General features: G+C 35.8%; 1 long non-coding RNA gene across 1 annotated transcript in view; it reads left to right on the top strand.

The window, feature by feature from the left end:
• The first annotated feature begins 2,954 nt into the window (after positions 1-2,954).
• Positions 2,955-16,064, top strand: part of LOC108634476 — a 28,347-nt gene continuing 15,237 nt past the window's right edge. The window contains exons 1-3 of the long non-coding RNA XR_001917636.1: positions 2,955-3,035; positions 4,203-4,264; positions 5,971-6,068. This is a non-coding gene — a long non-coding RNA (uncharacterized LOC108634476). The remainder of the gene's footprint in view (positions 3,036-4,202; positions 4,265-5,970; positions 6,069-16,064) is intronic.

Genomic DNA, 16,064 nt, shown 5'->3' with positions numbered 1-16,064 from the left:
AAGATCATTTTTATATTTCTGCAGAAAATGCCATTGAGGTTTTGATAGGCATTACCTTGCATCTGTAGATCACTTTGGGTAGTATTGTCTTTTTAACAGTATTATCTTTTAATCCACAAACACAGGATGTCTTTCCATATGTGGGTTATTTTTAAAGTAAATATTTATGTGAAAAACACACACTATAAAAAGGTCAAACAATATGGTAAAGTACAGAGAAAGACATTAAAAGACTCTTGCTCCTTGGAAGAAAAGCTATGACCAGCCTAGACAGCGTATTAAAAAGTAGAGACATTACTTTACCAACAAAGGTCCATTTAGTCAAAGCTGTGGTTCTTCTGGTAGTCATGTATGGATGTGAGAGTTGAACCATAAAAAAGACTGAATGCCAAAGAATTGATGCTTTTGAGCTGTGGTGTTGGAGAAGACTCTTCAAAGTCCCTTGGACTGCAAGGAGATCAAACCAGTCAATCCTAAAGGAAATCAGTCCTGAATATTCATTAGAAGGACTGATGCTGAAGCTGAAGCTCCAATACTTTGGCCACCTGATGCAAAGAGCTGACTCACTAGAAAAGACCCTGATGCTGGGGAAGATTGAAGGCAGGAGGAGAAGGGGACGACAGAGGATGAGATGGTTGGATGGCATCACTGATTCAATGGATATGGGTTTGAGCAAGCTCTGGGATATGGTGAAGGACAGGGAAGCCTGGCGTGCTGCAGGCCATGGGGTTGCAAAGAGTCAGACGTGACTTAGTGACTGAACAACAACAACAGAGAAAGAAAGAACAAATTGCTATGAACGTCACTACACATTGATAAGGACTGCTAACTTTTGGGAGAAGGCAATGGCACCCCACTCCAGTACTCTTGCCTGGAGAATCCCAGGGACGGGGGAGCCTGGTGGGCTGCCGTCTATGGGGTCGCACAGAGTCGGACACGACTGAAGCGACTTAGCAGCAGCAGTAGCAGCAGCTAACTTTTGAGGGAACATCCTTCTGAACACCTCTCATTTAAAATTTTACATAAAAATAATTTGTGGCTTTTTCCTACTTAATATGTAATACATATTTTTCAATGTCAATGACTAGATTTAAATCATGCTTGTACCATCATTTGCTTAAGCAAACCCATGCTGAAAGACATTTAGTTTGTTGGGCTCTGAGTAATATTTATTAATATCATAGTATTAATGGTTGGAAAAATTGTTTGATGTTTGATGTTTTCTCTTTTGAATGAAGAGAGATTAGAAGAGAGAGAGATTAGAAGAGAGATTAGAATTAGAATCAATTCTAATGAATTGATTAGATGAAAAGATGAATTCCAGTGATGGGGGAGCCTGGTGGGCTGCCGTCTCTGGGGTCACACAGAGTCAGACACAACTGAAGTGACTTAGCAGCAGCAGCATAAAGTAACTAATTGAGAGTGGGGTTCAAAATCAGTGGTTGTCTTATACAAAACCATTGTTTCTGTGGACCAATTTCCTCTCTGTCCAAGTGAGTCTAAAAAAAGTTCAGTTGTGCTGATTGAATGCTTAGATGAAAAAGTTATAAATGATTTTGCCCTTCTATGTAATTTATTAACAATATGTTTGTGTTTTAAACCACAGTCAATGGATTTACTGGGAAAATACTGCATTTTTATGCCTGTAACACATATACTCCTACTAACATTTTAATGTACAGCCTTTCATTTAAACATGTTGCATGTTTTAAATGTAGTTACAATCCTTGCTAACATTTTTAAATGTCCCTGTACATATTATAATTACTCAGTTGTGGTAGTTGAGTGAGTTCTTTTCCATGAACATCTTTAGTGTTCTTTTTCATGGGTATCTCAGATAATGACAGAGTAAGAATTTAGCTGAAATTTGAGTAGAAGAGATTCTGCTTAGATGTCAGTTTCTAGATTTGGAGATTATTAGGTAGGGAAATGAATTATCAGCAGAAGCAGTGACATCTTATTTTGAGCCCAGACTGCCTTAGATGGGCATCTGTCTCTGATTTAGGAATAAGTCCTGAAGAAAGAGGGCTTCCCAGGTGGCGCTAGTGGTAAAGAACCCACCTGCCAATGCAGGAGATGTAAGAGACGCGGGGTTGATCCCTGGGTCAGGAATATCCCCTGCAGGAGGCCATGGCAACCCACTCCAGTATTCTTGCCTGGAGAATCCTATGGACAAAAGAGCCTGGTGGGCTCCATAGGGTCACAGAGACACGACTGAAGCAACTTATCACAGCATAGCACCTGAAGAATGAATAGATAACCTCTGGAGGCTGTCATTTTTCATGTTTTGGTACTAAGACAATTTTTAGAGGCTGTTAGAGTCCTTTAACTAACTCAATTCTAATTACTTTAGGTGTTGGTATGAGTGAGTGTAAATCTCCAAGTGTGTTAGAAGGAAGAAAGAAACATGTAATATAACTTTACTTGTGTCTTGGAGAAGAAAAGGGCATATTTTAAAGTCCTGAATTGTGTAGTCCTGATTTTGTCCATGTAAAAAAAAATCTATAAACATTTTTATAGCTGTTTATTTTTGCTGTCCCATTTGTATCTTAGTTTTAACCAAATCTTCTTTGATCCTTTCCTGGACAAGTACTATAGTTTTTGATAATAAAGCACAGGTCAAATCCAAAGAGAAAGATTGAAATTTAGGATTTGTGTATATATTAAGTATTGCTCAATGATGAGTACCCACATTCTAGGTCTTTTTGGAGGTGTGAGGGAAACCCCTCATCAGGTATGTAGCTCTCTTTCCCAAAAGGCAAAAGTTTCCTTTGCTTATTGACGTGAATCTTGGGTTCCCCGCTTGCTTTAAGATGATGAGAGCTCCATGGTACAACCACTAATGCAGTAAAGATTCCCTTCCCCATGCCATATCTGTCACCTCAGTATTTGATAAGTAAGCAATAGGTGCTACAGTTGTTCACTGCTTTCTGCTTATACAGAAGAACAACGAGGTACAGAAACCATCTTCTGCAAACTGCACTGATTTAATTCCAGCATCTGCAGCAGCTTCTCTCACCGAGGTGACTGGCAAGGTAAGAAAGGAGTGTCTAAAAGTCTGTGTCCCTTGAAATATTTGTAAGACTTAAATGTTTCACTTTTGAGGGATATATTTTGCTATAGTATGTCTGATTCTAAATGACAGATTTCCCTTCCTTTTCATTTCTTAAACTATTATCTATGTATTACCAAAGTCACCAACTTTTAGGTACATGATTTGATTAATTTTGGGAATTGTGTACAATCCTGTAACTGTAACCATAATCAAGATATAGAACAATTTTCACACTCTAAACAGTTTCCTCATGATCTTTTGCACTTGATCTCCTTCCCCACCACCTCCACCTCTGGGAAACCACTGATGTGCTTTCTGAGAAAAGTGGTGGTTTTAAAACCTCTGCTCCAATTTGGTGTTAGCAATGTTTTTCTCCATCACTACAAACTTGTGTGAGATGCACCGGCTTGCCTCCAAGTCCTATTCCTAGTCCTATGCAATGATTTACAATGTAAGTTTCTATTGCATGAAAATACCAAATTGCTTATAAAACAAGAATCTGAGAAAACTTAAAAGATATTACACTGAGTTCAATCCCTGGCTGGGAAAGTAAGATCCTGCAAGCCACAAGGTACAGACAAAAAAAAATATATATATAGAGAGAGAGAGATCCAGGTTCCATGGCAACCGAAAAAGTAATGTCTTCTTAGCTAAATTAAAATGCCATTGTTTCGGTTTATAATTTTGTGTTATTGAAAAGAATCAAGTGACTAAGAACATGTGAGAGCATATGAACATCTGAAGAATCAGTAATTCATTAACACTGTCTGACATAGTTTTCCTCTGACTCAGCTTGTTCATAAGGATCAGAGTTAACTCTTAAATGAACTTTTAGCAACCATACCCTCTCATTCATCCATGATTTTCACCTGGACTCAAGGCAGGTCAGAGCCAGGACTATGGGTCCTTCTAGCTTTTCCCCCCACAACTCGGGAAAATCCTGAATCCTTATAAATTACAAGTCAGTTTGCTTTCCCTGAGGCTTTCCTATTATTACCTACATTTACAGACAAACAATGAAATCATGTATTGTGGGATACTACATAGAGTTCTCTTTTAATGTATATCTTTAGATGTTATAATGAAATAGTCACAGCTGATCTTATTCAAATGTTTTCTTATAATGATTATGATCATTTTATTTTAGAAGAAGTCAAAGTGCCGCCAGTACTATTAGATCAAGTGTCCTTGGCCCATTAAAAGGAAAAGGTACTTTTATCTACCAACAGAAATAAGTATAACTTATTATTTTTGTAAGATATCATATAAAATCAAGTATTATACATAAATTCATTTAAAAGGATTTATTTATTTAAAATATATTTGATAAATTACTAGAGGCCATTTGTCTTACTTAAATGAAACTATATATAAAGACATTTTGAGAGCTATCAAGTGCCATATAAATGTGAATTGAAAAATTCAATTCCAGTTTAGTCAACTAGTTGCCTTAAATACCTTCTGAAACAAGATGGGGAATGAATAAACAGAGTGAGTCAGTCATCAAGTATTCTGCTGAATCTCAACCCCTGCTCTGCCTTGCCACCACATGTACACATTAATATCATATGAATAAGTTGACACAAACTAGATCCACTTACAACACTAAAAAATATATACTAATGTGTATGTCCTTTGATGGTTAACTTGTTTATGTGGGCTATTTTTGGTTAAATATATGGAAAATTACACACCTACTCAGTAATGAAAGGATAGGGAAAGAACAGCAGTTTTGTGTTTTTTTTAAACTCCTACAGTCCTGGATCCCATTTCTCATCCCTGCCTCACTAAGCTATTTATTTCCTTTTTTTTTCTTGATATAACTACTGAATTATAGGCTTAGTACAAAGTTTAACTATAATAGGGAGGTGGAAATGGATAAATGGGAAAGGACAGTAAACTTAAAAATGTATATTTGTGAAAAATCCATTAAGATGGGAAAGAAGGAGAAAGAAGAAGAAATGGAAGGAGAAAGGTAAAGGAAGGAGAAGGAGGAACGTAAAACTAGAGAGAAGAAAACTGAAATAGACTTCAGTGTTCCATGCATTTGGCATAAATTAGTGGCAGTCTTCCTAACAACATAACAAACTCAGCATGTTCTCATTATGTTCTAAGACTTAGAAGAGAACGGCTTCCCTGGTGGCTCAGCGGTAAAGAATCCACTGGCCAATACAAGAGACATGTGTTCAATCTCTGGGTCAGGAATTTCCCCTGGAGAAGGACGTGGCGACCCACTCCAATATTCTTGCCTGGGAAATCCCATGGACAGAGGAGCCTGGCGGCCTACAGTCCATGGGGTCACGAAAAGGTCAAATACAACTTAGTGACTAAACACACACAATAAGTTATAAACTTGATCATCAGTTTTACTCACATTCAGACCTGGTTATCATGTTAATGTGTAACATTTCCTTCAAAGTCAAGGTTTTAACAATGCAGTTTTCTGTGATTAAATGTTTTCCATAGTATTGAAAAAATATATTTGTTCATTGTATTCTATAAAAAAAAATCCATCTACTTAGTTCATTGTGTATGTTTAGCAAAATAAGGATAGCAATAACTTGAAGTTTTAAAATAAGGAATGAGGTTAAATTATGGTATATCCTTAATACATAGCTTTATAAACACATGTAGAATTTAGTTAATAATATGAGAAAAATTATAATCATAAGTAGATTACATATCACATTATTTACAGTGCAAATCCAATTTTGTTTAAAAAAACAATCACATATACACACATACTCAGGAACTACTGAAAAGAGTGATCTCTGGATAATTGCAATGTAAACATTTTTCCTTTTGTTTTTCTTTTATAAATTAATTGCAATGAACAAGTTTTACTTTTGCAGTTGAAAGCATAATAAACACATTAGATAAAATATATCTACCTTGATATTCATTCTTTGTCATAGGTGAAATGACATCTGAACACCATCCAAAGAGAATTTTCCAAGACACAACCACCATGCTTTCTTCTGATACTAATCCTAGTGTTTGATAGGAATATGTGGTAAGTATTAACATGAGACTTTGAGCATTCATTGGCTACTTTGGGTTTTTCAGTCTACTTTGGCTATTGTACATATTCAAAAGTGTGATATATTATGAAATATTTTTAGTAAGGTTTATAAAATGACTATCCCAAATGGATATCATTAACTAGTTCTTCTACCCAACACTTAGTATATGGTAGACACATTTTTAGAAGTGGGCTTTTGGTATTAGATTAAGAGGTATTAGAGAAATATTAATACATAAAAATGCAAGCTTAGGAAAGAGTCATCTGCCCATCTTTTCCACCTTGGATTTTTGGACTTTTTTAGGCTGAGCATATGATTTAAAAGTGTGCCAAGAAAGCAAATAATCAAAATGGGAAACACAGTGAATGGATTTTTATTATCATTACTGTTGGTTTTTTTTACTCCTCTTATGAAACTGCTCCTGTAACCAGTGCCAATTCCTTGTTCATTTTGCATTCATTTGTACACAAAGCGCAGAGATCTCTTGAATTCTGTTATCAATGAGTGGCATTTTCTTTTCCTAATCTATACTCAGATGTTCTTGATAGAAACAACAGTAGTGCAGGATCATCTCACAATTCACCAGCGAAAATCAGCACTGTCACAAACTCCCTTGTGTTGCCTTCTGATTCTAGTTCTCCATTTATTGTAATTGATGAACTTTCAACTAAATGATTCACTCATCCTAAGACTTTCTCCCCAATGGAGAAACACACATGCACTCACTTGCTTGATCTCTCTCTCTCACACACACACACATATGTTGGATCAGTAACAGAATTGTCTGTGATATAATTGACTATTTCTTATTTATCTTTTTTTCTCAATTTCCTAAAATTCTGTTTATCTACAGAACTTGCATGTCTAATTTCTGTGTATGCTCTTAAAAGCAACGTAGTAATACTTTCAAAGATATTTTCCAAACAAGATGTATCTTGAAGATACAATCATACATCTTCAGGTTGCTAATATATAGAAACATGCTGCGCCTTGACTTTAAAAAAAAAAAAATTGAGAGCTCTATTTAGGTGAATAAAAAATAAATAAAATTTACATTCTAATGAAATATAATCATTCCATTAATCAACAGGTAAAATGATTTTGAAGATTATGTGCTGAATATTTACGCTAGTTTTTTTAATATTTTCAGTAATTGCTAGTTTCCATTCTGTAAAGAAAAATCATCTATCAAAAGCAGTTTTAAAAACTAAGCTAGTTATACCGTACTGATCCAAGAATTGCCAATTTTTCACATGAATCCTTGGATGTTTAATTTGTTGGGAAGAAATATGTAGGGGAGGCAAGATGAATGGAAGCTAATTGAATAGCAAGAAAATAGTATGTAATTGGGGCTTCACTCAATTTGTACTTAACCTGATTATCCCTGATCAATTTTGTATTCTAATTAAGTGTGAAAAAAGACAATGTGGATAAATTGTGGTCTTTTACATTCTATGAATTACCTTGTATTCATCATCATGACTACTGATTTGATTAAATACAGGCTTAATATGTTAGGGCTTTTCTGCAAGAATCATGTGCTTCCAGTTGTTTCCAAAGGGTTATAATGATTTGTTTAAAACCCAATTTTCTCTTCAAAAGTCTTAAGGATCTTTTAAATAAGAAAAATCATCTGTTAAAAAATTTTTAATCTAAAGTAAGTGCTCTAAGTAATTGGGGCTAGTATTAGCATTTTGAAAAATAGAAATGTGTTATATCTTCATGAAATGAAGTTTAGAATTGGTTTAAATTTCCTCAGCTAATGAAGGTAGAAATGGCTATCTAAAATATTTATTAAATGTTTTTCTTTGTCATTAGAAATAATCAGAATGATTGAAATCTGATGTATGTGTATCCCACGTGGGAAAAAGATAGGCATCAAGAATCTTTTGTCAATGGTCGTGATGGAATTGATTAGAATGGATATATATTGTGTGTGGGGGTGGGGGAGGGCAGATTCTATTCACCTATGGATAAGTGAAACTGAATATTTCTGAGATGACTGGGATCATCCTGAAACTGGGATAGAATTCTACAAATCAACTTAGGACACGTGAACTATGAATATTGCCTTTGTTATTTAGCTTCTTGCCAGACATTAGTTGATGAGTTGTGAACATATAAGGGGGCTCTCACAGAATGAGGTATGATTGCAATGATGTTACTTGCTGAAATTATATATTATTGACAAAAAAAAGGTCCCCATGCATTATTTGACACTTCAGCAAAAAAAAAAAAAAAGTTTTTCAGAATGATCAAAGACTAAGGATGGAGAAAGTAAGCAATGAGGGTGAGACTGTAACTCAGCGTGTGAGGAACTTTCATCCAGAAATCTTGGTAATCTTGACTATCTCATCCTAATACACTTTTTTTCAACTCAGACAATTTCTTTCACTCTATTTTCTTAGTTTTTATTGTTTTAGTTGAATCCTAGGGTGCCATAACTGACTATAATATGCTCAGAATTGAGGACCTTGTGGTTGGTTTTCTATCCTATTACGTTTTGAACTTGTATATCGGGAGGCTTTATTTCTTAAATGATTTTCCATTTATTAATATTCAGATCAAAGCAATTCTAAGTTTTACAGGAGATATTTTGTAGTTAAGTTTTAAAAATTATAATAAGACCATGTTTTGTAATTCTAAACATGCTGAGGAACTGCCATACCAATTTTTCACAGTGAGGGACATGTACGAGTTCCTTAGGGCTACAATAACACAGTACCACAAACTGGGTAGCCCAAAACAATAGAAATGGATTATATCTGTAGAGACCCTCTTTTCAAATAAGGTCACATTAAGAGGTGCAGGGAGTTAGAATTTCACCATTATCTTTCTGTGGACATAATTCAACCCACAACAGGATGGTTAGGGAATTTTTGATTGTTCCAATTTTTTAAATTAGTTTTTTAAATCACCTATCTTATAACTCATCTTTAAAAGTGTGAGAACAAGAGGTGATCATATTTACATGTGTTTGTATGTCTTCTTATACATTTATATATATTTATATTTATATTTAGAAATATATTTATAAAATTTAATATAAATTATAAATATATTTATTTTAATATTTAAATAATTTATTATTTATAAATATATAATATAAATATTATATGTATAAATATATTATATATGATTGTAAATATGCTAGTTTTCACATTTTCAGTAAGAGGATAAATGAAAGTGGAAATATGTTTTTCAAATATTTTAAAAGCATCCTTAAATATGTATTCATGTTCAATCACGTATTCCTATTTTACTTATAATCTTCTAAAAGAGCAACATTCAAATTTATCCTAACATGAAAACTCACTGCAGTAATAAGTTAGATTCTCAGATCAGGAAAAAGATATGGTTCTTCAAATTTATAATGACTAAATCAATTAATCGAGTTTGCAATATCAAGTATATTCAATAAGTACTGAATATTTTCTGTGTACACAAACTATAATTAAAACTATATATGAAAATGAGTGAGATACCTTTCCTATTGTCAAGCAGGATAAGTGTGAAAATAATGATACAAGATAGTCTAAGATAGTATGACCATAAATACACATACGAAAAGATCTCTGTACTATAAAAGTAGGAGAGAAAGACAATAGTGAAATCACAGAATCTTAGAACTTAAAGCAGTTTCCGTTTAGCCACTCAGTCATGTCCAACTCTTTGTGACCCCATGAACTGTAGCACGCAAGGCTTTCCTGTCCATCACCAACTCCCAGAGCTCACTCAAATTCATGTCCATAGAGTCAGTAATGCCATTCAACCATCTCATCCTCTGTCATCCCCTTCTCCTCCTGCCTTCTATCCTTCCCAGCATCAGGGTCTTTTCCAGTGAGTCAGCACTTTGCATCAGGTGGCCAAAGTATTGGAGTCACAGCTTCAGCATCTGCTGCTGCTGCTAAATCGCCTCAGTCATGTCCAACTCTGTGCGACCCCATAGCAGTCCTTCCAATGAACATTCAGGACTGATTTCCCTTCAGGATGGACTGGTTGGATCTCCTTGCAGTCCAAGGGACTCTCAAGAATCTTCTCCAACACCACAGTTTAAAAGCATCAGTTCTTTGACACTCAGCTTTCTTTATTGTCCAAATCTCACATCCATGCATGTCTACAGGAAAAATCATAGCTTTGACTAGATGGACCTTTGTCGGCAAAGTAATATCTCTGCTTTTTAATATGCTACCTAGGTTGGTCATAGCTTTTCTTCCAAGGAGCAAGCATCTTTTAATTTCATGGTTGCAGTCACCATCTGCAGTGATTTTGGAGCCTAAGAAAATAACATCTGTCACTGTTTCCATTGTTTCCCCATCTATTTGCCATGAAATGATGGGACCAGATGCCAGGATCTTCATTTTTTGAATGTTGAGTTTTAAGCCAACTTTTTCACTCTCCTCTTTCACCTTCATCAAGAGGCTCTTTCTTTAGTTCATCTTTGATTTCTACCATAAGGGTGGTGTCATCTGCATATCTGAGATTATTGATATTTCTCCCGGCAATCTTGATTCCAGCTTGTGCTTCATCCAGCCCAGCATTTCTCATGATGTACTCTGCATATAAGTTAAATAAGCAGGGTGACAATATACATCCTTGCTGTACTCCTTTCCCAATTTGGAACCAGTCTGTTGTTCCATGTCTGGTTCTAACTATTGCTTCTTGACCTGCATACAGGTTTCTCAGGAGGCAGGTAAGGTAGTCTGGTATTCCTATCTCTTGAAGTATTTTCCATAGTTTGTTGTGATCCACATAGTCAAAAGCTTTAGCATAGTCAATAAAGCAGAAGTAGATGTTTTTCTGGAATTCTTTTGTTTTTCTCTATTATCCAACAGATGTTAGCAATTCGATCTCTGGTTCCTCTGCGTTTTCTAAATCCAGCTTGAACATCTGGAATTTCTTGGTTCACATACTGTTGAAGCTTAGCTTGGAGAATTTTGAGCATTACTTTGCTAGCGTGTTAGATGAGTGCAACTGTGTGGTAGTTTGAATATTCTTTGAGAATTGGAATGAAAACTGACCTTTTCCAGTCCTGTGGCCACTGCTGAGTTCCAGTTTTCCAAATTTGCTGGCATATTGAGTGCAGCACTTTCACAAAATCATCTTTTACGATTTGAAATAGCTCAACTGGAATTACATCACCTCCACTAACTTTGTCCATAGTGACGCTTCCTAAGGCCCACTTGACCTTGCACTACAGGATGTCTGGCTCTAGGTGAGTGATCACACCCTCGTGGTTGTCTGGGTCACTAAGATCTTTTTTGTATAGTTCTTCTGTGTATTCTTGCCACCTCTTCTTAACATCTGCTTCTGTTAGGTCCATATTGTTTCTGTCCTTTATTGAGCCCATCTTTGCATGAAATGTTCCCTTGGTATCTCTAATTTTCTTGAAGAGATCTCTAGTCTTTCCCATGCTGTTCTTTTCCTCTATTTCTTTGCATTGATCACTGAGGAAGGCTTTCTTTTCTCTCCTTGCTATTCTTTGGAAATCTGCATTCAAATGGGTATATCTTTCCTTTTCTCCTCTGCCGTTTGCTTCTCTTCTTTTCACAGCTATTTGTAAGGCCTCCTCAAACAACCATTTTGCCTTTTTGCATTTCTTTTTCTTGGGGATGGTTTTGATCACAGCCTCCTGTACAATGTTATGAACCTCCGTCCATAGTTCTTCAGGCACTCTGCCTATCAGAACTAATCCCTTGAATCTATTTGTCACTTCCACTGTATAATCGTAAGGGATTTGATTTAGGGTCATACCTGAATGGTCTAGTGGTTTAAAGGAGTTTAGAAGTCTTTTAATCTCCCTCTCAATGCAGGAATCCTTTTAAGAATTCCAGACAGGTTGTCTTTTAGATTTGGTTTAAAATCTTGTGATTTCAAAGTGACTGACTGAATCCCTCACAGGCCAGCCAGTTCATTCTATTGATGGACAGTTCTCAGTATTAGAAAGTTCTTACATTAAAAAGGTGTATGGGGTTAGAATTTGTATCTCGGTGGCCTGTTTCACTGGCTCTTTAGAATTGAGGCAAATCAAATGAGCTATTAAAAGCACATGAGTTAAGATTCTAATTCTGCATTAATCTTTGTCCCTGCTCCCTGAATTATTAGTACTCCCACTACAGCATATTTAATCTCATCTTCTAAATGAATTTTTAAAATTCACCTGGAAGCAACTATATATAAATATCCATAATGAAAATGCATGTATGGTACTTTGGATATCTATGGAGAAAACTAATTACAGTTTGCCTGAAGTGTTTTTAAATATTTTAAATCTTAGAAAGTTGAGCTTGAAAAATCTATCATATACATAGACTTCACTCTCAGATAGTTGAAATTCTACATTTAAAAAAGGCAAGAGAATAATAAGTTATTCTGGTGAAAAGGTAGCTTTCTTTCCCTTAAGTTCCATGATATCTCACAGATTTCTTAAAATGTGCTTCTTAACCTGAGAGTAAATAAGATTAATTTTTACAAATGTCCATAAGGTATAGGTGAAAAGAGTCACACATCATATAGAATGTTGGAAATTTGCTCAACTTTCTTAATAGTGGGAGACATAGTCTCTCAGAAGAAATGTGTTAAATTGGTACAGTTATTAACTGAATCCTATAAATTGACCAATAAGCTATCGTATGAAATTGGAGATCTCTGTGGCATTACTGACAAAACAGTAAATTGCTAACACTGGTTCACATCAACCTTTCAGTTGACTGGCCAGTCTACATTATTAGTGAGCACAGGAGTTGGAAAGCCTGACTTGTAGCTCCGGCTCTATCACTGGCACTGTGTGACTTTGGGCAGGTCACGTCACCTGTCTGCGTTTCATATTTCCAATCTGTAAAACAGAGTTGGATTAGATATTTCTAAGATACCTTCTGCCTCTTAAAATTTTGCTGATTCTGTAAAAACATCTACCTTCATCTTTGCTAGCATGACAGCAAAAGTCATGATGACATTAAACTTCAAAAGGCTTTAAGAAAATATTTAGGAAATTAGACAGCTTTCTACCTAATATTTTGATTCTTTCTGGCAATAAGAAATTCATTCTGTTTAGCCTCATCAATAGTTTCTTCTCTTCTATGAATTATGCATGCTTTATGATGAAATGTAGAAAGCTAATTCCCCCCTGATTTCTTGTTTTGTGTGGAAAAATGATCCTCTCAGGAGTTCCATATTAATAACAAGTTCCACTTACCGTTATTAATTACGGTGAGTGAAAAACACTCACCGTAAAGTTTTCTTCCTGCCATAACTACAGCTTGAGACAAAAAAAGAGATATAGTTTGTAGATTTGTTTCAGAGTAGCAAAGGAGACAGGGACAAAAACAATATCAACTATAAAAATTCTATCCCAATACACATTTGGAAGTGCTCAACAAGTACTAAAAAGCAGATAAACAGCAAAATAGCCTTTTCTTTTTCCTTGATAATTATTGTATGGCTATAAGAAAAATTTCTTCCTTTATTGCAGTTTAGTTGATTTCTTAGCATGGTTCGTGTTTGGTAACTCTCCACTGAACACAAATGAAAAAGGACATATTTGAATGTCACAAAAACCTGGTCTGTGACTTTGTGCTGAGGAAAGAAATAGTTTGAAATCACATTATCCAGCAGAGGAACCTCACTGTACTTTTCGTTTCTAGTCCCACTTTTCTGAGAGGAAAGGTTTAGTTTGCTTTCTTTATTTTTTTAAATTTAGTGGAGGAAAATTGATTTACCCTAGGTGTCCATCAATAGTTTGCTTTCTTAACTAGACATATTAAACTCTGCAGTGGTTTACATTGTCATATTCTTCTATAGTATTTTTATAAGTGTGAGGTCTTTGGAGAGAAAACTGCTAAGGCTAGCATGTTAGGGTTGTCAAGGGACATTCAGCTAAAATTCTCTTAAACTTGATTTAGAGTACATCCTCATGCCACATTGATTATCCAAGGTTTTAAAAACTTGTGTAATAAAGCTGTTGAGAGCATGGGGAAAGTGGTATATGAATTCACTGTGGTAGATTCCTAATGTCCTTTCTAGAGGAAGTTTAGTATGTATCAAAAACCTTCAAAATGTGTACATCTTTGAATTTTTTTTTAATTTATTTGGCTGTGCTGGGTCTTTGTTGCTGCACAGGCTTTTCTCTAGTTGTGGCGAGTGGTGGCTGTTCTCTAGTTGGAGTGCACAGGCTTCTCATTGTGGTGACTTCTCTTGTTGCGGAGCACAGGCTCTAGGGCATTCAGGTTTCAGTAGCTGCAGCTCCTGGGCTCTATAGTACAGGCTCAGTAGTTGTGGTGCACAGACTCAGTTGTCCTGCGGCATGTGGGATATTCCCGGACCAGGGATCAAACCTGTATTTCTTGCATTGGCAAGCAGATTCTTTACCACTGAGCCACCAGGGAAGCCCCCAAATGTGCACATCTTTTGATATAGCAACTCTTCTAGGAATTTTTCTTAGGAGAATATATAGGACAAGTTGAAATAGATGTTGACTGTAACATTATTTGTCACTTTGGAAAACCTAACATTTTGAACAAATTGGGCTGGGACAACTGAATATCCATGTGCAAAACAATGAAATTCAACTCCTACCTTATACCATATACAAAAATTAACTCAAAATGGATCAATGACCTAAATATTAAGACCTAAAGATCTTTTCAAGAAAATTGGAGATACCAAGGGAACGTTTCATGCAAAGATGGGCACAATAAAGGACAGAAATGGTATGGACCTAACAGAAGCAGAAGATATTAAGAAGAGGTGGCAAGAATACACAGAAGAACTATACAAAAAAGATCTTCATGATCCGGATAACCACGATGATGTGGTCACTAACCTAGAGCCAGACATCCTGGAGTGTGAAATCAGGTGGTCCTTAGGAAGCAATACTATGAACAAAGCTAGTAGAGGTGATGTAATTCCAGTTGAGAAATTTCAAATCCTAAAAGATGATACTGTTAAAGTGTTGCACTCAATATGCCAGCAAATTTGGAAAACTCACCAGCAGCCACAGGACTGGAAAATGTCAGTTTTCATTCCAATTCCAAATAAGGGCAATGTCAAAGAATGTTTAAACTACTGTTCAATTTCACATGCTAGCAAGGTAATGTTCAGAATCCTTCAAGTTAGGCTTCAACAGTACATAAACTGAGAACTTCCAAATGTAGAAGCTGGATTTACAAAAAGCAGAGGAACCAGAGATCAAATTGCCAACATCTGTTGTATCATGGAGAAATCAAGGAAATTCCAGAAAAACATCTGTTTCTGCTTTATTGACTATGCTAAAGCCTTTGACTGTGGATGACAACAAACTGCAAAAGTATTAAAGAGATGGGAATACCAGACCACCTTACCTGCCTCCTGAGAAACCTGTATGCAGATCTAGAAGCAACAGTGAGAAATGGACACAGAACAATAAACTGGTTCCAAAATTGGGAAGGGCGTACAGCAAGGCTGTATATTGTCACCCTGCTTATTTAACTTACATGCAGAGTACACCATTTGAAATGCCAGGCTGGATGAAACATAAGCTGGAATCAAGATTGCTGGGAGAAATATCAACAACTTCAGATACGTAGATGATACCACTCTAATGGCAGAAAGTGAAGAGAAACTTAGAGCCTCTTAATGAGGGTGAAAGAGGAGAGTGAAAAAGCTGGCTTAAAACTCAACATTCAAAAAATGAAGACCATAGCATCCAGTCTCATCACTCACTTCATGGCAAATAGAAGGGAAAAAAATTGTAACAGTGGCAAATTTTATTTTCTTGGGCTCCAAAGTCACTGTGGATGGCAACTGCAAGCCATGAGATTAAAAGATGCTTGTTCCTTGGAAGAAAAGCTATGACAAACCTAGACAACATATTAGAAAGCAGAGACATCACTTTAGTGACAAAGGTCCATATAGTCAAAGCTATGGTTTTTCTAGTAGTCAGGTACATATATGAGAGTTGGACCATAAAGAAGGCTGAGCACTGAAGAATTGCTGCTTTTGAATTGTGG

This window comes from Capra hircus (assembly GCF_001704415.2).
Source record: "Capra hircus breed San Clemente chromosome X unlocalized genomic scaffold, ASM170441v1, whole genome shotgun sequence".
Lineage (NCBI taxonomy): Eukaryota > Metazoa > Chordata > Mammalia > Artiodactyla > Bovidae > Capra > Capra hircus.
The sequence above is the reverse complement of the archived record's forward strand: the minus strand, read 5'-3'. Positions and strand labels throughout refer to the sequence as shown.